Source organism: Anser anser (genome assembly GCF_964211835.1).
Source record: "Anser anser genome assembly, chromosome: 20".
Classification (NCBI taxonomy): Eukaryota; Metazoa; Chordata; class Aves; order Anseriformes; family Anatidae; genus Anser; species Anser anser.
Genome location: NC_139741.1, coordinates 4,140,609 through 4,164,637, shown reverse-complemented (window position 1 = coordinate 4,164,637; position 24,029 = coordinate 4,140,609). Strand labels below are relative to the sequence as shown.

Genomic DNA, 24,029 nt, shown 5'->3' with positions numbered 1-24,029 from the left:
TTGCTGGTGCTCTGCTGGACCCAGCACAACTCCTCCCTGTTTGAACCACAAAGTTCCCGAAGACCAGCCTTTCCTGGGGGTGGGGAGCAATCCTGCACAAGGCCTTCAAGAGTAATTTATCCTTATTTAGAAAGGCATGTTATTCTAATGGCATTCCATGCAAGGCATGATACAGTTTAAATGTTCTTCACTGGTTACAAACGTGACCTTCATTAACTCGTCTTTGTGTGCCTAGATCTACAGGAACAGCTCATTGCATTTCAATTTAATTTAATTTGAATGATAATTTAAAAGTTGTTTGATGCAAATGCGACCATCTGCATCCTCGCAGCTGACACAATTTTTAAAAATGAGTTTATTGGCAGGGGTGGGGGGAGCTTGATGGAGAATGGAGCTAGGGGCTTTACAAGCACCCCTTAGAGCACCCCAGGAGCAAGCTGTAAGTGCTGGGGCAGGGGAGAAGAGGTGCTAAGTCAGGGAGAGGAGCTGCTGTGGGTTCTTAAAGCTGTGTGTGGCCATATAAGCATGGAGAGATGATCACAAGTCATCAGGCAATCCCAGCTTGCGGTACTGCTTGTCATCTGAGTCATGGTACCTGCCCCTTGGACAAGTCAGCCAGAGCTGCCCTGGCACTAACTGTGTGGTAGCTTAAGCTGCTTGGGAGAGCTGAGCCAGGTTCTCTGCTGCCTCATAGGTGGCACTCCGGTGCCTTGCGCTTGCTCTTGCTAAGGATTTAATTTCTGTTCTCAAACTAAGAGCTTACGTTCTTAGCAGCACCTGTCGGAGCTCACAGTGACTTTGATGGGAGGGAGGTTGTAGGAAAAGCTCTATGTTCTTGCTATTGGCTAAATCTAAGCTGTGCCTGTCTATTTCTCCCTTCTGCTGTGGGCTGTGCAATCCTGGACACTCAGGGATAGCAAATAAAAAACAGTGCTAATTGCTGTTTGTTCACAGTCACTGCTCAGCTGCCAAACTTTGAATAACTTGATAAAATTGAAACCCTGACACGTTGCACCGACTCTTCTAGAACTCACTCTGGATTGAATACTGACTTTGTCCTAAAGTGATGTGATAAAGTGGTTTCTGTGACCAAATAAAGACCTTGAAAAGGCACCAGAGGAGCTATTTTGCTCCTAATGCTTCCTTGCTGGCAGAATTGCTCAGGTAGGATAGAAGGGGAGCTCCTTGCCCAGCCCTCATTTAGAACAGCAGCAGTTCTCCTATCCAGGGAGCAGGGTAGGATGTTTGGAGAGCAGCTTCCCATCTGGGTCCACCAAAGCCTACGGGATCTCCACTGAAAGGGCCAGTGAAGGGGAGAGAGCTGTGGAGGTATTAAAACAAATTGCTTTCTGTCCTGTACTCTGAAAACCTTCTGTATTTCCAATCACGCTTTTTTGGCACCTGTGTGCAACAGCCATTGAACTGGTGCTCATGGGAATGTCATTGAAAGCTTTTAGCTAAATTTGCAGGCATCATCTCCCTTGCTGTTGTGAATCTGGATGAGGGAAATGAGAAAATGACCCTTTCTAATATGGAGTGGTTGGCATAGCATTGTCTGTGGCTCAGGAGACCTGGGTTTAATTCCGAGTACAGCCCTATGTTCCTGAGAGGCTTAATTCTCTCTTCTGATTTCTAGTGAAACTGCAGCATTACCATTCCTGAAAGAGGCAACCGTACCCATCTCTGCTTTTTTGGGGGGTTAGCACTGTGTGCTGCCACTTTCTCAAAAGTAAAAATAAGTGTGTACTACTTCAGCATAGTGGAATTGTAAGTGGGGTCTATACCAAAGCTCCATCAGAAGCAGATCCCTTATTAAAACGAGTGTGCTTATTATGAACAGTAGAGTTTATTGTCTTAGACCTAGGAACTGGATGAAACATTGTTAGAAAAATATTGCAGCAGCTTTTTGTGGCAAAGACTTAGCTACTGATGCATTTATGTAACGCTTTTCTTGCCTTTCATTTAAAGCCACGCTTTCTGCCATTTCTCTTGTGCTCGCTAAATTGGGACATGAGAAATCACATCTTTGGCAGCAAGAGCAATTGCCTAGAACTCCCCATACGGCTCAGTTTTCTTGTTGCATTGTGTTTCGGGTGCCTCTGAGGTGCGTTAACAGTCACCTCAGGAACACCAAAGCTTGGAGATGCTCGTATGGCTGCATTTTAGGTAGCAAGGTGCACAAATGACTCAGTTAAACTTGGTCTCACTTGAAGCTCACTTTACAAGCAGCCTGACAGCATCCTTGGCTCCCTAACTGGCAGGAGAAAACTAAATGTAGCAACCTAATTTCTTCATTTCTATTGGATGCCTCTTACTCTATAAATTATATTTAAACTGTAGTTATGAACATTAAAAAATGTTATCTAAGTCGGCTTTTGGAAGGAAGCAAGGGAGGCCCCTGCTTTTCTAATGAGAGATCAGACTGAGTGAATAAGGTGTACAGAGAGGCTGAGAAGGTGGTTGGGAGCAGAGGCTTTAAACTGCGACTGTAAGGCTAATTTGGGATCCTTCTGCTCTGTGTCAGTATTGCTTCTCACTGAACCCATTAGAGAAACACTTAACAGAAAAAGGCAACCCCCCTGGGAGAGTCTTCCACCTCCTGTAGAGATTTGGAAGAAGGCTCACATCTACCCATTAGAAAAAAGTACTTTTAGCTTTTAAGTTCATATTATGGATCCAAACAACATATGCTAGAACTGAACACAGTCTTGCTGGGAGGGGATTTGCCAAATCCAAGGCTGTTCTAGCAATAAATAATAAACCTAATTAGACTCCTTCTCTCTGGAGCATCCAATTTTGCAATAGTGATACAACAGGGCATCAGAGCCTCTCTTCTTAATAGACATTCAGAACCGCACTGAAGTGTAACAACAACAAAAAAGCAAAATAACTTCATGCTGTTCTTGAGAACAGCCAATTGTAGACAGTTACATTATCCGTGGTTGTATTTCCCTACTATTGTACATCAGCAGCTTCTTTAAAAAAATAAAATTAAACAGCAGCTGGTCTGATCACTGTGCATTGCTATGCAAGACAGGGAAGGCAGCTATTTTATATGAATACTGATTGCAATGTGAGAAAACTATGGGTGCCTTATTTTTCTCACAATACTTAGTTTCCTGGTATCAAACATCTCTTTGATAGAAACCTTATAGTTTGGCTTTCAAGAGGCAAAATCACTTTAACTGGTGTGTTAGAAGGACTGCAGATTTCATCTGTCACTGAAAATCCTTCTGTGCTTCTTCTACAAACACAAACATCAAATGGTGGAGCTCTTCCAAGGCTGTCAGCTCAGATATCCTTTTCTGGCCTGGAAGATGCTTAAAATGAGAAGTTTCAGAGAGAGAGAGAGAGATGAGAGGACTCATGTTTCACCATCTTCACGCTTGCTGTGAAAACACCCACTATGTGCATTGCCCCTTGCTGGCAGTTCAGCTGAAAGACTGGGAATTCAGCTATCTTCTCCCTTTCGATCTCCAAGCTTTGGCTCTTCCCTCTGCACAAACCTTAAAACTAGTCAGAGGAAATGAACGGTGCTTTTCCACCTGCCGGTCTGCCAAGCCTGGCTGGCAAACCACAGCTGATGTTGCTGCTTAGTCCTGTGAGCAGCCAGCGCCGGTCGTGCGAGGAGGGTTTCGTGCCTTTGTTGCAGGAGGAGAGTTTTTTGTGCTGCTGGGGTAGGAACCCCTCAACAGCTTGGTAGCTGAGCCTTTTCCCCCTTGTGTCCTCATAAATTAAGCATAACGTCTGCCTCCTGTTCCTGCAGACAGCCATATTCTAATAAATCATGTAAATAGAGACTTGGAGACTCACTGCCCTTTATTTCACTCGAGTCCCGTAACTCAGCTGTTAATTGGATCTGAGATAAAAATCTATTTTCCTGCATGCTCCCTAAGCAGGATGCTGGAAGGTCCTCTCCAGAACAATACCCTATAGCATTGCCCTATTTGTTTTGCTCCTCTCCTGCCCCGTGGAAGAGAGCAGTAAGGCAGCCTGGCCAAGCCCATGACAAATTTTCTTCATGGCTCTTCTGGGTCGCTCCTGTCCAGCTATCAGCTCTGAGCTGCCAGTGTTTTGGTGAATTTTTTGGGGCCATTTTTTGCAGCAGCAGCACAGCTGCCAATTCAGGGCTGTTTCTGCCTCCATTCCCAAAGCAGTGGTTTCCAAGGTGCCTGGCCAAGTGTAACCCCTTTGGAGCAATTACACCAGGCTGCTGGGGCTACTCTAACCAGCAAATGCTTCATCCTAACAGTAGCCTTGTTTTTCAGAAAGGTACTAGAAATTTCTGGTAGTTTAACCGATGTAATGCCCCTTTTCAGGTGGGAATTTTATAGATGAAAACAGACATGTGAGGTTCAACCAAAAAGGTGTTTGAAGCTTCTTTCTCTGGAGGTAAATGCTAAATTTTCTGTTTACTTCTTCCTTTGCACTAACTACAACACAGAAGAAGTTTCAGGCTCTTTTAGAACAGCTCTTTAAAGAGATTAATAAAACCTACACCTATGGAAATGAGGAAATGCAATGTTTTTCCAGCATTTTTTCCTCAAAAGGGAAATCCTAAAACTTTTGCAAGAAGACTTGCAGTGGGGCCTCTCGTCTAGAAATCTGTCACCTCCTTGGTCCTGTCCTGTCGAGTGGGTGGCTTTGGCTTGGGACGCAGCCCCTGTCCCCTGCCGAGCTCCCAGTCTGTGCACAAACAGCACTGAGAGCAGGGTGATGCCTTCAGTTGGCCCCGTGCAGAGCCGCAGCCTCACGCAGCTCACACCAGCTACGCTGTGGCAGTTTGGCTGCTGCTCTTGGTGTTTGTAGACCTAACACGAACCAGTAGCTAGGAGCAACAGCAAGATAGTTAGCTTTGGCAATTAGCACTGCCTAACTGAAGCTGCTGCGGACCAAAGGCACGTTTTTAGACTGCAGAAGCAGCAATTAGTGTTTCATTAAAGTAATGAGCCTAGCTAGACTTCTGAGCCTCCCTGGGTATGCTGTTCTAATTTTGGGATCCGTCAAACTCTAGGGACATTGACATGCATTGGATCTTTCACCGTCATGGGTGAAAAACACGCCTGGAAAGTGATGAGAAGATTTTTGACTTTTCTTGGTTGGCTAATGGCCGTGGGCATCTTGGTTTATGTGTGAAGCATCACCGGACAGCACCAACTGCAGAAAAACTAGATGGGTGCAATTGGCTCCGTGTCCTTGAAACGGGGGCCTCTCTAGCGCATAGGAGGCAGAGATGGCTCAGAGAGGCTGTTTCTGCTCTGGCTTTCAGGTTCTACCTCCAATCTAGGGGTAAAGAAAATATAAACAATGTCCTGTCTTATCTGCAACCCCAAGCTAGCATCCTTTTCATTAGTTTTCTGAAGGAGAAAAACATGTTTCTGCTCTGGTTTTGTATTTCAGTTCTGGTTCCTGTTTGGAAAGAATAATGCCTATGTTGGAAAACATCCTTTTTTTTTTTTTTTTTCCCTTGAAGTCTTGCCTGCAGCTGCGGCTTGGTGGTTCATTCACCTTAAAACTGAGGTCAAATCTGCCTTGAGGGGAAGGGGCTGACACCGCTTTGCCAGGTGCTAGGGCCCAGTCAGGCTGAGGAGGGTCAGTTAGGCTGTGCCACTGCTGGGCACCAGGGAGCTGGGATGGCAGAGATGCATTAAGTGCACTAAGATGCATATGCTGCATTCAGGTGCCAGGTTTCAAAAACTATTAGCCATAATATAGTGATTCACATCTTGTCAAAATGTCTTCTGGATGCTTTCATTATTTTGCATCCATGAGATGAGTTAGTGACCTTAAACAATTTGTTAAACTTGTTCCTGCCTGTACAGAGAAGGCAGTCTCGTTTTCTTAATTGATAGCTGCTGTTCCCTATCTTTCTTGCTTGAAATACCCAAAATATGAGATGCACAATATGATTTATTATTTTCAGTGATTTTCGTGATGAAAGTCATAATGCAGAAGTTCATTGGACCTTCCCTGATGAAGTCTCTAGTGTCCCCACCTTTCGTACAGGTTTTAGTGTGGTGTTTATTCCATCTTGGCCTCACCTTGTGAAAAATACTTTGTCCTTTGGTATACTGATATATTTAAAACTGGACTGGACAAATAAATGCGCTGAAAAAATGCTGAAAAACATCCTATTTCACTGGCAGATAGATGAGATGTATCTTTATAGGTAGTCCTGGTTTTGAAGGTCCAGGATAAAAATTTGCAGTGCACATCCCTCCCCACCACCATTCTCACATATTAAGCTCCAGCTAACATACCAAACAGTATTTAGTGGTTTTGCTAGGAAATACCACTACAGAATCAGCAGAATATACCTTTTCTTTGAATGCTCTTAGGCATAATACAAAAATAAAACATCCTGCTGTGAATCTTTCTAATATCCTAAGGGTATTACCCAATGCAGCTGTTAAGATAGCCTCTTTTCCTTGCAACCTGCTAAGTTTTGTGCTTTACTACTATCAGTAACTTGGAAACTTACTAAAAAAGAAAAAAAAAAGGCACAGAGCCATGCTTCAAGCAGCCTTCTGCTAAAAAAAAAATGGACTTGATAAAGTCATAAACTTTCTAGACAGTAGTTTTATCAGGAAGGTGTTAAAAGTAACAGCCAATAACCAAGGAGGTCTTTGGTGCCTGTCTTCTGAATCAATGCCCTTTGGGTTTGAAGAAATAGTCCTCTGGGATATGCACTTTGCATTTCCGTAAGGACTCTCTCAGAAGAACATATACCTGATATGGATATATGGATATACCAGAAAAATAGGAATGCTTTCCTGTAGACAAAAACTTCAGGAGGAAAAAACGTGTTCCCTCATTCACTGCTTGATTACACAAGAGGTTTTTATTTATGGCTCTCTATCAGGCTTGGGATTTTCAAGGGGGGAGAATACAAAAGTATCTCATCTGGCTCCCATGAAGTTTCTGCCACTGAGCTGAGCAGAGGGGAGGGAGCTCAGCAATGGGATGCCCATTTGCAGGTCAGAGACAGGCCCCCTCCCCGTGACATTGGTGTTCAACACCCACTAAAACTCCAACCTCAGCACTGGTCACTATCGGCAGTATTTGTCACAGCTCATTACGCAGCAAGAATGTGGAAGCCTGGTGACCTTTCCCAGGGGGACAGGCAGAAAAGCAGCTACACAAAAGAGGGAAGAAAATGTTGTACACTTCAGAAGAGAAATAATTGAATGTTATTGTGATGGAAAACACTGAGCTGACAACAGGCATGGACAAAGATTTTCCTTTTAGAGCATTGGTTGTGGGACATATGGGGTTTGGACATCTACCTGGGTTCAGCTCCCCTTCCTGCCTTCCCCCCTCACACCCACTTCGAGGGAATTTCAGGTAGGTTGTGGAATGGCTTTCAGGTCCCAGTGGCATTAGGGTGTGGGGGAGCCAGGCACCTTATGATGCACTGGAGCAAGGATCAGAGGTGGGAGAGCTGGGGCTGCCTTGTGTGGTCTCCTGACAAGCAAAAGATGCAAGAGCCCTAAATATGTGATTTCTTTGCCTTGAATCCCTGAATAGGTATATTTTTAGCCTTTCTCCCCAAAGCTTCCCAGCTTCCATAGTGAAGGACTCCTAGGACTCCTCCCAGACTGCCTCCAGAGCAGACTTCAAATAGGTCCAGGTTCCCAACTACCTTTTTCCCCCCTTCATTTCACTCTAGTTTTTATTTAATCTGACTTCTCCAGTCTCCTGAGACAAACTGATTCATTCTTTTCCCCTTCATAGTCCCCTGAGTCCCTTGTTCAATCTTTCCTGCCTCAGTGAGATCTTAATAAATGCTGTCTGTGGCTGGAAGTAGGATTGGGTCTCAGAACTGTAATTAATTTTTTACTTCCTCCATTGCTTCAGTATGCTATTTACAGCTGTCAGCCCATGCAGAAGCGGAGGTGAGCAGACTCCCTCCAACTTTTGCTGCGGATTAATGCCTTGTATCTACCTTTCTTCCTCCTTCCTCTCTTATGTTCCTTGGTTTGCTTTGTAGCCGGTTTACTCTTGACACATGAAAACACTGATGGACTTCCAGTGAAAACGTAATCCCAGCGACAGTAATTGCCAGTGTTCCCTCTTTGCTCATGCTCTTTTATTTGAAAGCCTCTTGGTCCAGACAGGTTGCTCATGACAGGACTGCAGCAGTGTGACCATGGTCTCTCTATAATCTCCTCAGTTATTTCCTTCAATCTGCTCGCCAGTAGCAGCTCACAGGATTTTAACTGCAGCACACTGACTGTCAGCCCAGGGAGTGCTTTGGAGGCATTGCACAAAGGGAGAAGGATGCGAGCAACTGGGAGAGCGGTGGGAGAAACACAGCAGAAGTGACTAGGAGGATGGGCAGCCACGAGTGAGGAAAAAGCTATTAAAAGGGCTTGTAGTGGTTGGTAGAGGGGAGCACAGTGAATGCTCAAAGCCTGCAAACATCACCAGATTAGGTAGGGTGATGCTGTGGAATATAAATACGAGCAGATTGAAATTAATGTAGGTATAATTGGGCTGAGTGGGGGCAGTTGCTCCTTGCTGGCTGTGGGAACCTCCCCTGGTGGGGCAGGGTGCCCCGGCACTGACCGTGTTTAATCCTGAGGGAAGTGCCTGGGCCTCCTGCCCAGGACCCGCTCAGGGTTTCAGCAGTGAACTGGAAAGCTGCATTCAATATGCCAGCAAGGGAGTGAATGCAAATTTCCTCCTTCTCTCTCTCTTTTAGGTGAGATTTATGCCACCTCCACATGCACAGCCTCCTGGCAGCAATAAATCACAGAGGGGGAGGGAATGCAGCGAGGAAATGGTTACCCTGCAGTTTCTGTGCGAGGGGTAGGGAGATGGGATGTGTGGGATCAGCCAGCCGCTCCCAGGCACGTAGCCCCCGCATCACAAACCCAGTCCAGCACACACTCCTGCCCCTTCCAACAGCCACACCAGAGACCACCTCCCTGAGCCAGGGAAACAGAGAGAGGATTTGCTGCTTTAGCCACCCCCCTCCCCTTCGCTCTGTGTGAGTGTTGCACGTGTGCCCAGACACCGGAGGCTGGGACAGAGCTGGCAACCTCATCTCAGCAGATGGGTTTATTAGAGATGAGCGCTTTGCCTGCTCTGTGCCAAAGTCCTCCCCAGCGTGTGATGAGCTGGGCATCCCCCAGGCACGGGCTGCGTCGCAGACCTACAGCTCCTGCATCAGCAGGCACCTCACCCGCTGGCTGGGATGGGCCGGAGGTCCTGGTTCAGCCCAAGCTGTGGCAGAGCACGGCCCTGCCAGCAACTGGTGCAGGTGGAAAGATGTGAACTCTGTTTTGCCCCTGGCAATGGGCATTAATTCTGCTCACCCTGCAAATCTGGTGCAGCCTCCTCAACCTCTCTGTTGTCTGACAAGGGTGTCTGGGTTCAGACTGGGGAAAGCACAAGAGCCACAAAGAGCAGCAGGGACATGAAGCAAAATAAGCAGATGTGCCTAAAGAGTATCTCTTGTTTGGGGACTAGAAAAACTCCAGAGACACCTCTCAGGCACTATTAGTATTGCCATTGGGTGTCTTAACCTCTGCTCTGCAAAGTGGAATTGGTGGTGAGCAAGGCCATGGACGTATGCAAAGCAAGGCAGGTGCTGCAGGAGAGTTCTCAGTAGCCACACAAACCCTGCAGGGCACCAGCTCAGTGCTCTGCTACATTTTGCAACTCCCGGGCAAAAGCGCCCAGCTGATCTCTGATAAAACCTTTCTGTCTTTTCCCCAGTAGCCTCAGCCATCTCTCAGCCTTACCTTTCAGTCCTCTTGCTCCTGGGACTGATGGGGCAGCTCTCAGGACTGGAGGTACAGGAGATGCAAAGTCCCCTTCACACTGGCCACAAGCAGCAAGCACAGAAGGCGCAAAGGGAACAAGTTCCCTCCAGTGTGTCGTGCTGAGCCCGGCCCACTCTGCAGCCCACCACAGCCGCTGCCTGGGCCAGGGAAATAAGCCCTGCTCCAGAGGTTTGGGGTTCAACCTCCAGGAAAGGCATTTGGCTGCTGCCTGTAAGCACGTGACTACAGTTTAATCCACTTTCAGAGCAGAGCTCTGACAGGCCCCCAGCAGAACTAGGACAGCTAAAAATACTCAGTGCATGGAGAAAATAATAATTTGGGTAGGACTGAACCTAAGTGATTTATCTCAAATCAAAAGGTGTAAAACATGGTCTCATCGGGTCAAGCATCAGAAAAGGAACAAAGACATGAGCTGGTCACAGGGTTTAAGAAAAGCAGCAAGATCTAAAAATAAAAAAAAATAAAAATTTCATAGCAAGAGCAGCAGATCCTGCACTAGCAACGCAGGGATGTGTGTGCCAATTTCCCCACCATACGCTGACTTTACCTTTACTGTCAGTCTAAATTCTGCCAATTATTAAATTATCCAACTTGCAGCAGGAACACAGTTAGATGTGATCCAAATGGTGTCACTACAATTATGGTAATTATCTGAAAACAAGCCAATTACTTCCCTCCTTCATGCCAGTTGGTACCAAGATAGCAGCTGTTCAAGGCAAATTTGTTATCACATTATTGTACATTTGTTAAAGGTTGAGGTTATAGATTCTAGCCTTCTTTTAAATATTAAAAATGCTATAAAGTCATGGAGTGTATAACTTATTAGGATTTTTTTTTAAATGTCAGGGAGAGAGAAATTTCTTTTACATGCCAAGAGAAGTGGTGGGAAAGTGATTTGCTAATGACTTGTGGATGCAAATGTGTACTTTGCAATCAGCATACAACTGAGCTATACATTAACCTGTGTCATCTTGTTACCTCTACCTGTGTAAAATGAACCAAAACCAGAAGTTTTCTAGGGATCTTTTACACTTCTTCAGTTTTAGCATTCAGGACCATTCAATACATTGGGAGATATCCTGCAGGGTCAGCCCCACCACTGGGTTTGTTTTCAGCAGCTTGTTCAGCTTGTCAAGTGCTTTGGCTCATTTAATCTTGTGACACTCGCTTATGGAGAGTGCATGCAAAGCATGGCTGAGCTTCACCCGCAGCCCTGGGAGCTTTGTGCTGCTCCTGGGGCCAGCAGCTCTGCCTCTGGGCAAAGCAAGTTGGGACAGTGCCGGGCAAAGTCACGGGAAACTCTTTGCCCACATAAAGAGGCTCCTGAAGAGTCAAGTTATCAAGGCATCCTTTACTTCTAAATCTGTTCCTAGTAAGGACGGCCTTGCTTATGTTACTGAGCATGTCACAACATACAAAACCCAGCACTTGCAGCTAGTGTCAGAGGTGCCAACAAAGCACCCTCAGACCACGGATCAGCATGACCTCTTGTTTTGCACAGACCCTCCTTGTAGAAAACCAGTCTTTCATCTCATGTTTGCTAGCATATCCTCCCTTGAGCTGACCTTATTTTTTTCTTTCTTGTGGTGTTTTGAAATCTTTGGCTTTGATGTGCGCAAAACTCTCCTTTCAATAAATGTCAAGAGCAGATTAAAGAAAATTAAACAGCAGAAATAAAAGATACTACTACTTTTCAGCTGGAAACAGCATTTTCATGACAACTGAATGAATCAGCTATGAAAAATGTGTTTCCCTCTGTGCTTAAGGTACATACCAGTAGGATCTGTTTAGATCTGTGGGCTTAATGTACACCTTCATGCATCTGTAATGCCCTGTAGCTCATGTGCAGCTACACAGTCAAGGCACAGGGCAGAGCTCGGTTCCTGGGAGCAGGTTAGTAGCATTAACCTGCTGCTTTGCTTGAAATAATTAGTCTTGCTCGCAGATGACCTTCACAGCAAGCGCTAAAGGCTGACAGATTTGGGTTACATTGGAGCAACACAGAAGCATGTTTCAGAGTGCTCCTCCTGGAGAAAACCCTGCTGCTCACTCCACCGCCAGCCCCTGGGAGCTGTAGCTGGGCATTGTGGCACCTGCCTGCCTGCAGCAAGGGGGTTCCTCACCTCCCGTGGGACACGGGAGCCAGACACAACCACTGGGCTCCACTGTGCCCCTGGACATCCCCGAGACCTTCGTGCTGTTAACTGACACCATCATCTTTCCATTTTCCTTTCCCAGAACGTCCCCTCTGCTGTGAGAGTGACATGTCAGGACTCTCTCGTTTCTGCATTTTGGGTCGTTCCTGCTAACTTGGCAATGTGTGAAATACAGCCTCGCATGGGAGAACATAGATAAGCTATTCCTTACCAATCACCACTTGATTCTGCCTTATTATCATTTAACATTTAGTTACTGCCTTTGTCCTTTTGCTTCATGTGAAGCCAATTCCATATTTGTTACCCATTAAAACTGCCCAATTCGTATTTCCCCCTGTTAAGCAGCAATGAGACATTCAGCCACAAGGATTACATTTGATTGAGTGTTTAAAAAAAATCAAAAAAAAAATAATCCAGGCAGTTCCCTGCCCAATTGCAGCATTAGCTATGAGTGTGTAAACAGGTTTCTGCTTATCAGTCCCGCTGCTATCTTCTGCACACAAACTGCTCAGCCCCACAAAATCCAATTTCCAAGAGGTTAGGGGAGGGAACTGTTTGCAGAAACACAGCAATACAAATCTCTAAAGCCACAGTCCTCATTATGCTGACGTCAAAGGGAGAAATGCTGCTTGACTCCTTTTGGCACCCAGAGGTGACATTTACTTTTGTGACTTTGATTGGAATCAGCCCAGCTTTGTCATGGGATCGTTTCCTCATAATTTTCCTCACAGTCATCACCTTCTGTATCCCCCAGAACAGCCTGGAAACTCGCCTTAGCAATGCCAGTCACACATCGGCGGGAGACACAGGAACACCGGCTGCTGCCTCCCATGGGGTACTCAACGCTGGGCATGGAAGGAGAGGACAAGCTCCCACATTCAAGGCATGTTTTGAGCATTTGCGCAGGACCTGTTGGTGGACAGATGCTGCAGCTCTGTCCTGGAGGAGCTGAGCCCTCTGGCACTTGGGGGGAAGGAACGCAGCACCAGGGACACTCCGGCTGGACCCTCTGACCTGGCTGCCACAGGCGACAGTGGGAGGGATACAGGCCACCGCCAATTGGCAGCATCCAGCAGCAGCAGCGCTGCGAGATGCAAAAGGCAAACATGCCTCAGCCCCAACACAGGCACGAGCTCTTTGTTTATTTCCAAATTGAGCGATCAGGCAGCAGGCAGCCCGCCTCCGCGCTGACTCTCCTGCAAAGGGCTGTTGCCCAGAAGTTCACCGCATCACTAAAAATGCAAACTGTAAGCTGATTAGCTATTCATAGATACTCTTTCTTGATTAGCTCACCATTAATATTTCAATGTCAGAACTGGATGCACAGTGCCTCCCAGCTCTCTTCCTTCCTGCTTAATTAATTTTGACCATCACCAACAACGGTTTCCGACAGATAGCAGAAATTAAAGTGGGCTGTTCCGTGACTTTGCTTGCTGTAAACAGCTATTTGCAATTCCTTTTCATACATCACCCACCTGCAACAAAGAGATCACAGCAGCAGAAAATGAGTCTCCCCTCATAAGGGCTTCAGAGCTCCAAAAGAACATTTGCTTATTCAATAAAAATAATCAGAAAGACAATGTGGTAGGCGCAACTCAACAACAAGATTTGCATCTCACCTAGTAGTCAGCTGGCTGTTAAGCCATTAAAAAAAAAAAAGAGAGAGAGAGAATTGTTAATTTGTCTGTAAAAAGACAGGGCCTTTGATTTAGGGGAGCTCATAAAAGCTGTAGCATGACCCAGCTGTGAGAGGATGTGATAATCGCTGCAACCCCAGCAGTGGTATGAGCAGGTTGCCTCGTAAAATGCAGACTGCACAGTTGCCTAACACACACCGCACTCATCCACAGCTGATAACACAACAAGCTGCTAATAGTTGGATTGATTTTATTGACACACTCAAGATGTGCCTACCTGGAACCACAGCAGCACTCAGCTTGGGTTTACAGAAAGATAATTTTTGCTTCTCTTTGTTGCTACTTGAGCTGTATGCCACTGCTGCAAAACAAGTATTTTGCTACTGGACACACTGCACATCTGCATCCACTGCTGCACACTGTCCTGCCCCATCCTCCAGCCTCTCTCTTCCTAGGGAAAGCACCATGATGGTGGCCCAAAGCAAGCGGTAACGTAGGAGCAGCATGTTAGAGCCATGCTCGGCTCCATCCCCTCTACACAGCAGTAACTCAGGCTGTTAAATGCCTGGCCAGAGCTCGCCATCTGCTTCCAGTCTTCTAGGAATACCGCTGCGTAATTCAATCAAAAAGGAGAAGGTCCTTGTTTCACTGAATCGTAAGTCACTCTTCAAGTAATTATATTTTTACACCCCTATCAGGAGGCAACAGGGGCTGTTCATTTTATGGGCTTCAGCAGCCAGGGCTGTGCCTCTGCCAAGGTCATGGCTGGGAGAAGAACACAATTTAACATTTTCTCAGCTACCAGTAAGGGCCAGCTCCTGCTAGTGTCTCCTGTGCAGCCCCTGGGCCAGCTGCAGTTCCCAAACCCCTGCTCAAGAGTACTCTTCTTGCAGAGCATAGCAAATGCTCTGGCTGGGAACAGAAGAGCTGACCAGCATGGTCAGTCCTCCCCTCCCTGATGGCTACTCAGAGCCTGGCTCTCCAGTTAGAACTTTCAGAGTGGCAGGTGAAAATCAAAGACAGAACAAGGCCAAACCATCAGCATGAGGCTGATCCTCAGTGGCATAAACGTGCCGGTCCTGCCCCTCCAGGGCAATGCACAGAGCGGTTTCTGCAGCACAGTGATTGCTGCCTAACTAGGAGCAAATTCCTGCTTATCCCAGCATCTGGAGGAAATGCAGGGTTGCATCCCTTGTGTGCTGCCATAGAAAGGTCAGATGAGATTAGTTCAGTGGAAAAGCCTGCTAACTTGCTCCATCTAAAGTGCCTGGGATGCAGGCCTCAAAAAATCAAGGAGTCTTTAAAAGATCAAAAGCAGTAACCTCGCTGGAGCTTTCTGCTGCTCTTTGTGGTAATTTCCCTACTACAGACACTTCCACTATCCTACAGTTTGTGCCCTCTCCACAGACAACCTTCCTTTAGCACCGCTGCCCTTTCTTGGGTCAGTTCTCCACCTGCTCTCTCACTGCCCCAGATGTTCAATATTTTAAGCAGATTTATTCCCTTGACTTTGAAAAGGGCTTCACCATGTTTCCATCTGTGTTTACACTCCTTGCAGGGTAAATTTCTCCTCCTAGCAGATCTGTTCCTTACCAGTAAGGAGATACAACTCAGCATAGACTCAGACTAGAAAGCAGAGCAAAACATTTCTGAACAGCGCTCACTTGGGAGCTGTGCTACGTGCCCACACACGGATGGAGACCTCTGCCAGACCAAACTGCATTATCAGACTGTGCAAAAAGGAAGCTGCAACTGGCCCAGAGCCACCACTCACACATCCGCTCTCAGGGCTGGCTTCCCAGCTCACCCAGATCACAGAGCAGTTACTCGGGATGCTGAAGCCAAGCATTCATCCAGAGCAAGTGAAGCAGGACTGAAACATCTTGTGTCCCACCGAAGGGTCTGAGCCACGCAGCCGGGGCTGTGCTGTGCAGGTCAGACAGGGCTGTAGCTACCAGACACAGTTTGTCGGATCTTCCTGGCACCTTTCTCAGGGAAATCCTATCTCTGTGCTTGCCTTCTCTTAAAGCAGGACTGGCTGATGCATTAACACAGCCAATTCTAACTGCCTAGGCAATTTGCAACACAAAGGACAGTGAGCAGCTGCAGCCCAGATTTATCACCTTGCTCACCAAGTCCAGCCAACGCTTCTCTGCTGTGCACCAAGAGTGCAAGGTCTAGTAATGACTTCCCGCGCAGATCTACAGATAGCGTGAGCTTCATCTAATCTCAAGAAAACAGATTTCAAGGCATTTGGGAGCTTCAACCTAATCTGATATCAACTTTCATGTTTTGGGGCAGCATGTTGCTGCTGGTAAATGAGTGTACATGGTGCTGTCATAGCTATATGCTGCTCCTCTCTGTGCAATGATAGCTCCCTGTCCCCACGTTCAGATGCCTGTTAAATTACAGCCAGGATCTCACCAGACATTTATGTCTGACGCCAAGGCTAGAGACTCTCTTCCATGCTGCTACTATCAGTTTAGCACGTCATACTAAAAGGCCAAGAACTTCCAACGCTGACAGAAAGGGAGGGCTGGATGTTTAGGCTGACAATGGCCCCCTAAAGTGCAAGCATCGTTCTGCTGAGCAAACTGAACTGGAAACTGCCCATGACAGTCCCCAGCTCCCTGTTATCATCAGAGAGAATGGGGACATTTTTTTTTCCTCTGCTTTACACTATACATTCAGTCGAGATGGATGAGTCAACAAAGATGATGCGACTTCTACACAATTGCTTCAGGATGCATGAAATTCAGCTAGGAGCTCCACTCGCACAGCGAGGGAGGATATTCAGGTGGCCCTGAGGTGGTTTGCGAGGGTCAGTGTCCATCTTCCCAGCAACAACAGATACAAACGTGAGCCAAGCCAGAGGAAAAAAGGGAAAAGTCAAACCCTTTATGGAAAGAAACATCAGCCAAAACACCTGATCACATAGCAGGGAGATAAGACGTGCTCCTTCTCAACACTGTGGGCATGCAAAAGGTGGGCTGTGCAGCCAATAACAACAGCTGTTAAATGATAGATGCTCCAAAGCTTTGCAGGATCTGGTTTATCACATCCCAGTTGTGCTACCAGCAACCTGCACTTGCAGAGGAAGGACCCTTCCAGGAACAGCCAACAAGCACAGCTAATGTCCACGAAATGTAGACCATAATCAAAGCCATCTCTTCCCAGAAACTCATGCGATGAGCCTGCTTGGGAAGGCATGGCTTGGAGAGCTCCCTGAGCATCACTGGTACCTTGAAAATATCAGAATTCTGAGAGCAAATGTCTGAATGGAGAGGCACAGGCAAAGGGAAGCAAACTCCCTTGGAAAATGAAGCGTGAATTTTCCTGTCTGAAATAAGGGGCCTGGCACAGTGCTGGGCTCCTTGGGGTTGGCTGGTATTTCCTCGGGGGAAGCAGCTTGGGAGCCCCAGGGGAGCTGGTTATTTGTTGTTCCCATTTATTACAAAGCACTGTTATTATTTACAAACCATACATTTTATGTACAGTTACTGCATTCATGTGCAATAACTAGTCCAAACTCAAATCCCTAGGAGAACTGCTGAAAGAGAAGCAATTCTACCACGCATTAATAACCCTAGGATTTCCCCAGGTTTAAGGGAATAGAAAATATGTCTCATACAAGTGAACTCGTTCTTTCTTACAGTATAAAACTGCTCTTTTCCAATGATAGCAATGAAAGGATATTGCTTCTGTCACTGATGCCACTGGAAATGTATTGCCCCTCTCTAAGAAACCAATGAAAGGATATGGCTGGTTTATTCTCTAAATGAGGCTACTGAGAAATATGCTGCTCCCGGCACTAGCCCAGGCACACTGCTACCTCTGTGTCCCCAGCCCGAAGGCACCACGTGAGCATCTTGGTGCCAAATGGCAAAACTGTTTGTGGAGAAAACCAAACCAGAGTTTGAGATCTAAGCAGAGGAAAGAAACTGTCCAAATGTCAGATAGAAGTGAATCCCTAGCTTCCCTCGCTGAGGACAGAGTAGGGCTCAGCTGCTCTGTAGCACAGCCAGGATCTGGCCCCTTCTCCTTCAGCAGCTCTGCACCTCGAATGAAATGAGTTTAAACCTTGGGGGGGGGAAGACGAGCCCACACTTAACCTGTGGCTGGGAGCCTGGCCATTAGGAACGCTGCCAGACACTCTCCCTTTTACTGCTAAGTTTAATGGCCTGGCTCTGTGCTGAAGATTTTAGGTTTTGAAAGCAAAATCACAGAGCGGCTCTCAAACCAACACTATCTGCCACTCAACTGTATACACCAAAGTGAGCATGGAGAAATTTCTCCTGCAGCACAAGTGAAAATGTTCTCCAGCGAAAGACTGAACATAAGTCAATGTTTTTGGTCCCACTTTCATTGCTCATCGGTCTGAGGATCTGGCAAGATCGTTTTGCTGTCCCACAACATCCTCCTGCTTGGCACCAGCTGGAAGTTAACCAGTTAAAAAAAAAATAAATTGTTCTTTTTAACAAGGAAGTTCATCACATTCTTAAAAATGTGGAGATTGGTGGAACAACATCATCTGGCCTTTGGTGCTGGTTCCCAGTACCTCCAGGGGGCTCAGTGTTATCCCCGCTGCAGGACATGCCAGCCTCCAGCCCAGGATGGTGGGGACGTGAGTGAGATGGTGGCACAGATGTGGGACCTCACCCTGGGCAAACGAGGCAAATTCATGGGCTTTATAGCCTGCTTGTACTGAGCTGAATTCCAGAGCGACTTGGCAAAAAATGCAGCAAATCAGAGGGCTGCATCAGCAAAACATGAGAAGGTGTAAGTCAGGCGTGAGCAATGCCGGCGCCGGAGCAGAGCAAAGCGCGGGCTGCGCTGCCGCAGAGGCTCCTCTCCAGCGCCCCGGTGGCGGTGCTCAGCGCAGTGGCATGGGTGCCTGCCCACAGATATTTATTGGTTGTGTCAGGAATTAGTGAGAGTTCACTGGCTGAATAATAATGTGCCACAGGCAGTTTTTTGACGTTGCTAATGTAATTAAAGAAAGCAGGGGGAAAAAGCCTTGCATGGGGAAGGAACCGGAGCTTTTGATGTTGTTGCTTACTGTCACTATTGCAAGGACAAAATGTGAAATGTGGAAGGGAGAAAGTAAAGCTGGCAACGGGGACCTGTGCAGTGACAAGGACCATGCAATTACTTCCAGCTGTGATGGGAGCACTGCTCTTTCCAACAAAAGACAAGGGAGAAGCAGAAGAGGTGCCCTTGGAACGCAGGAGCTGGGTTCACGTGTGAAGCTGCTGCTTTTTACTTGTTTGCCTAAACACCTTGCAACAAGGCTGGACTTTGCTTTATTTTTGGTGCTTCTCCTCTTGCTTAGCCAAATCTTGCAGTTCTGGGGAACTCGTTGTGGGTGGCTGGAAACGGCTTTATGACAGCAGTTTTTAAATGGTGCCTCGGTGGTCAGACCCAGCCTGACAGCAAGGTCATCTCATTAGGTCTTGGCAAGACACTACTGCTCTCGGTTGCTGGGGCTCTGTGGTAAAAGCCAAGATGCTCTTTTTATGTCAGGGATAGGGGACTGATAAAGACATTTTGGGTGACTTTAAATCAAATCAGTGCCTGGACAGCAGGGTGCTGCTCCCCTCTGCCACTGCTGCCAAAAAAAAATAATCAGGAAACTATTTGCATTGGCTCTGGCTTGGGCTGCATGGAAGGAGGATGGGAAAGGCTGTATGGTCTTGGACCTTTCTCTTTTTGGACATTTTTAGCCCTGAGCATTTTAACATTGGTCACAGCTTTGGTTGCCCAGACCCAACCTGACAGCTGCCTTGGACAGTTGTTTGCTCCACTTATGTCTCCTCAAAGAGGTGCTGCGGGGGCCATGCCGTGACACTGCTTGCGCTCTGGGACTGGTGGGCACATCCCCTCCATCCAGTGGCCCGCTCATCACAGACCCCATCAGGCAGTGCTCCAAAACCACCTTGGGTGGTAGCGATGGCAGCAGGAAAGGGGGGACCTTCACGGTGTTTTTAATTGCAGGTCAGCAATTAGCAGGCAGCCATGACCCCCCTATTTGCTGCCACCCTGGAGATGCTAGGAAGGTTGAAGTACCCTGGCAGCTTGGCCATACACTCTCTTGGTACTATTTTTATCTAACTTACTAATTACACATTACCTATATGTCACCAGGCTGATCAATACTAGTCTGAGAAATCAATAGGGACGTGGAGGACAATGCTGTTTGCCATTCAGAGCCTGCACAGGCTGCGAAAAACAGGACACCATCGATCCCAAAGGTGGGCTGAGACACGGGGAGGGCCAGGCTGCATGATGGAGGCAGCGAGCTCACATTGCCTTCCTAAATAACTCTGTGACACCGCTGCCAGGCCAGCCTCCTGGCCAGGGACCTGCCGTCTCTGTGCTGCCTCCTGGCACGCGCCTGCACCCTGATGCTGGGGCGAAACTCCTGCCCATCCCGCAGCACGCCTGGGTGCTGCCACAGCCTGTTTGGTCCTGGTTGCTTTGCAGCCCTTGGGACACAATGCATTTAAAAGATTCACTCTGATTGGAAAATGAATGATTCTTTCTCTCTCTGTGTTCTTTCCTGATGATCAGGGTCTTAAGTAATCAGAGGCTACTTCCAAAAGCACAAGGTCTCCTGCGTTTTGCTTTGCTGCTTGACTAACCAAAAGCAAGCTGTGGCTACGTCTCTAATGCCACTGGGTTACTTGTGCCAGCAAGAGGGACTTCAGCTGCAAAATGCAATCAAATTTTGTAGGAGGAAGCTCTCAGGACTACCATGAAATTTAGGATTAAAATGAGGTTAAGTAAGGGAATTGCATAACTGGGGGCTTTTGCCTGTCTTACTGGAGTCTTAGGACTGTTCTGATTCTGTCATAGCGATGCTGGGAAATGGCTCTTTGAAACTAAAAGAACCTTGGAAAGGTGCAGGCAGGTCAAGATCATTTGCCCTCAGCACTTGGCTTGTCTTGAGCAGTTAGTTGATGGTGGCAGGATTAGACAGAGAGCAGCGTGGGGTGAAAGCAAAACTCTCCCCAAAGGCTTCCCTCGTGCTCGGCTGTGCCTGTGCCCTCGCCGAGGCGCAAAGCTCTGCAGCCTCCTCCTGCCACGCGGGGCCGGCACGTCTGGGAGAGGCTGGGGGGAGCAGGGGGGCAGCCAGTTACCAACTGCTGATGGATCGGCAAAGCAGGAGCCCTTTGCCTGAGAAGCGTATGATGGAAAACTTCCAAAAAGCAACAATCCTGGCTTTTATCAAGGCTTTTAGGGGAGCAGAAGGAGCTCTGGGTAGAGGCTGCTGGTCCCTGCTGCCCACTTTTGAAGACCTGTTGCTTTTCCTAAGCAGCAGATGCAATCTGCTTTGGTGCCAGAGCACATCTGCCAGCAGCTTAATCCAGCAACAGACCTGTAATCCTTCCCTTAGTCTCCCAAGCCCCCAGAGCAGAAAGCTGCCCAGATTTGCTGTTTGATGGGGTTTACTCAGCCTTGGTTGCGATCCCTGTTTCCACTGGCAGATGAACATCATCCGCGGGAGCAAGTTCCCTGGGGGGATTTTCCCCTAGCAATGATGTAAGGACACTACCCTGTGGTTTGCACCACTCTGCAGCTCAAGGACCTCAGGTTTCAGCACTGCCAAGGGGCTGCGTTCGGCAGAGAAAAACCTGCTTGCGATGGGGATAGAAACATAAAAACACTGCCAATCTGCAGCGGCATATGGCTCTAATCTTCTCCCCCAATGTGGCAATGTAGCTGGGGATTGTGTGGGCTGTGATGGCTCTGAGTGGGGCCCAGGGGCTCCCTGGGGCATCACCGATGGGTGCCATGGATGAAGCTGGTGCCTGACACACTGCGATCGCCCCACGCTCCTTCCAGCAGCTTTGCCACTGGCAGTCACATGAAAACCGGTCTGAGAGCTTTGCAGAGGTAACCCGAAATGTCCAGCTGTGAGCCCCAGGCCCCCTGGCACAGCACCTGGAAGCCACTGGAGAGGCTGTGCAGCCACAGCCAGCCTGGAGAACATCCCTGGCCCTTCCCTTACAGCCCCCTGTTAGGAGGCATTTCCCCCTGGAATTAACTCCCGATTTACAAATACTAGCAAAGAGGCTTTTGCTGAAAAAGGACCATAGCAGGATTTCAGCTGTGCAGCCATTTGCATGCCCTGTCCCTCTCCACCTGCAGCAATGGGCTGCAGCTGGGCCTGCTGCCCCATATATAAATGGGGCCAGTTAGGCTGTGTCCCCCCTGCCCCGGGGAGTGCTGTGATGCAGGCTGCTGAGGAGGCACTACAGCAGAAAGGTAATTTAAAGGTAATTTTAGTGAGATGGCACTGTGCTTGGAGAGTGAGCCATATCTCTAATCTCTGAGAGGCAGCTTTGCCTTTCTTGTAGGGTGTGAGAGCTGAGCAAATATTCGTCCTCTATTGCTCTGCTGTTCGTTTACTCTCATTAGGGATCATCCTCTTGTCATTTGTGTGGATATGTGTTTTTTTTTTCTATGGAGTGGATGCCAGGCATCAGGAATCATGTGCTCAACGTATGGTGGCAATTAGCCCAGCTCTGAACCCTGATGGCATGTCTGCGTCTGCAATTAGTGCTCTGCTCTATCTGCACGAATTTTCTATCTTCCTTCCACCTGGGGCTGGAAAAGGCATGACTTGGTTCTCTAAAAATAGCAGGAAAATGTTAAAGACGCAGCCTGAGCCTCCCTGCCACTTGCTGTGGGCTGCTCCCAGGACTGGGCCTCATTTGGTTTGGTCTCTGCACCTGGGTTATGTGAGTGTGGCTCAGGGTGCTGGTCTGATACGGTGCAGGGGCTGTTCCTGGATCTGCCTGTGCCACTGCTCATGCACTTTATGGCAGGTTTCATGCTCCTGGATGAATGCACCTGGCCCTTTACTAGAAAATGTGATGGCCTGGCTCAGTGTTTGGTAGTATAGAGCTCATGCCTGTGGTACCCTGCCAAATTCCCTGAGTTGTTATTGTAGCATGAGAAAAAAGCAGCAAAGTTCTGATTTCAGGGGGGAGAAGTCAGGGCAGACAGAGGGATGACACCTGTGGGACCTGCTGTGCTGCAGGGAAACCTGGGTTTGGGAGAAATGTGGCCCCGTCCTCCATCCTACTGCTCTGCTGGCATCTCGTGGTGGTCTGACAGGGCTTTACCCCAGCAGAGCTGGCACTGCAACAGGGACTGAGCTGACCCCACCAGCAAGCTGCTCTCCCAAAACTCATGGGCTTGCTCTGCTTTCCCTCTCTTCCATATAAATTCATCTGTCTTCCCCTCTTCCCCCAAACCTGCTTTTTCTCTCTGAGATAATGTAATTTTGAGGAGGAGCTTCTCTTGCTGTCACCCAGCTGCTGGCTGGGCTGCAGCTGATCTCTAATGAAGAGCTTCCTCCTGGAGGGGGGGAGAACAGGGAGAGAAATTACAAGAGAGAGCGGGGCAGCATTTCTGAATCCAAATACATTAAACCACTTAATTCTGTTGACTCAGGGCTGCCTTGCTCTGAATAGGAATTAATCTACAGTGAACCAAAATTAAAAAGTGCAATACAAAATGCTTAGCAAGGCACCACCAGGATTTAAAGCAGCCCATTAGCTTGCTCAAATGTACACAGTAAATTTTCATTTGTCAATAATGCTTAAAGCCTACAGTTTATTTACAGCCTGTTCAATATTACCAAGCCCCCTCAGATTTGTATTCATCTAACACAGTCTGTTTCCTTTCCAGGGATGCTTCCTCATCCCTCACTTTACACCTGCTTGTGCCTCTCATTGCAGAGCCAGATGTGGCACCCCGCTGGGCAAAGGTGACGCAGGGTGACCCCTTTCCATCCCGCTTTGTTCCCACATGGAGACTCACCCCCGAGCCAGGTCCCAGGTGACCCGCACCGTGTCCTGGTTGGGGCTGAGACCCTTCTGTCCTGCACCCAGGGGACCCACCCTGGCCACACCACCAGCTGACGCAGGGAGGTGATGGAAACCTCCAAACTGTGGCCTCCAAGGGACGCGTTGGTCACCAGCGATGGGACAGGGGCGTGAGCAGCTGGCTCTGCCTGTGGCTGAGCTCCAGCAGCCGTCACTGTCAGGCCAGGCCCCTCCATCTGTCCCCAAATCGGCTCCTGTGGGATGAGTCGCGGCGAGGAAAGCACCTAACAGGATTTCCCCCAAAAGCTGCTCGAATGCTAGCAGGCTGATAACGAAGCCTGGCTGGCCCCGAGGATTTCTCCAAGGAAAGGAGTTTATTCTCGGGCACAGACACGAGGGGGTGCTTTAAATCCCCTGCTGCAGCTCACGGCTGGTGCTGCGCTGGAGCGTTCGGGCTGCTCAGTGCAGTGCTTCAGAACCCAAGACACAGCTCCCTGCAGGGCCAACAGGCTTGGGGTGGGTTTTGCTCCCTGCAGGGAGCACAGCACAGGGACAGCCCTTCCCGTCCATGCTAGTGCTTCTCCAAGGCAGACACATAAAAGAATGCAA

General features: G+C 48.0%; 2 protein-coding genes across 8 annotated transcripts in view; one reads left to right on the top strand and one right to left on the bottom strand.

Annotated features, from left to right (window-relative positions):
- LHFPL7 (LHFPL tetraspan subfamily member 7) overlaps positions 1-24,029 on the bottom strand; it is a 64,091-nt gene that overhangs the window by 28,328 nt on the left and 11,734 nt on the right. The gene's annotated exons all lie outside the window — the stretch shown is intronic.
- SPATA22 (spermatogenesis associated 22) overlaps positions 1-24,029 on the top strand; it is a 69,203-nt gene that overhangs the window by 36,183 nt on the left and 8,991 nt on the right. For 2 of the 7 annotated variants that reach the window (XR_014574243.1, XR_014574244.1), the window contains one exon: positions 1-21,852. This exon is cut by the window's left edge. The gene's annotated coding sequence lies outside the window, so the exon portion shown is untranslated. The other 5 variants (XR_014574245.1, XR_014574246.1, XR_014574247.1 and 2 more) reach the window with 5 other exon arrangements.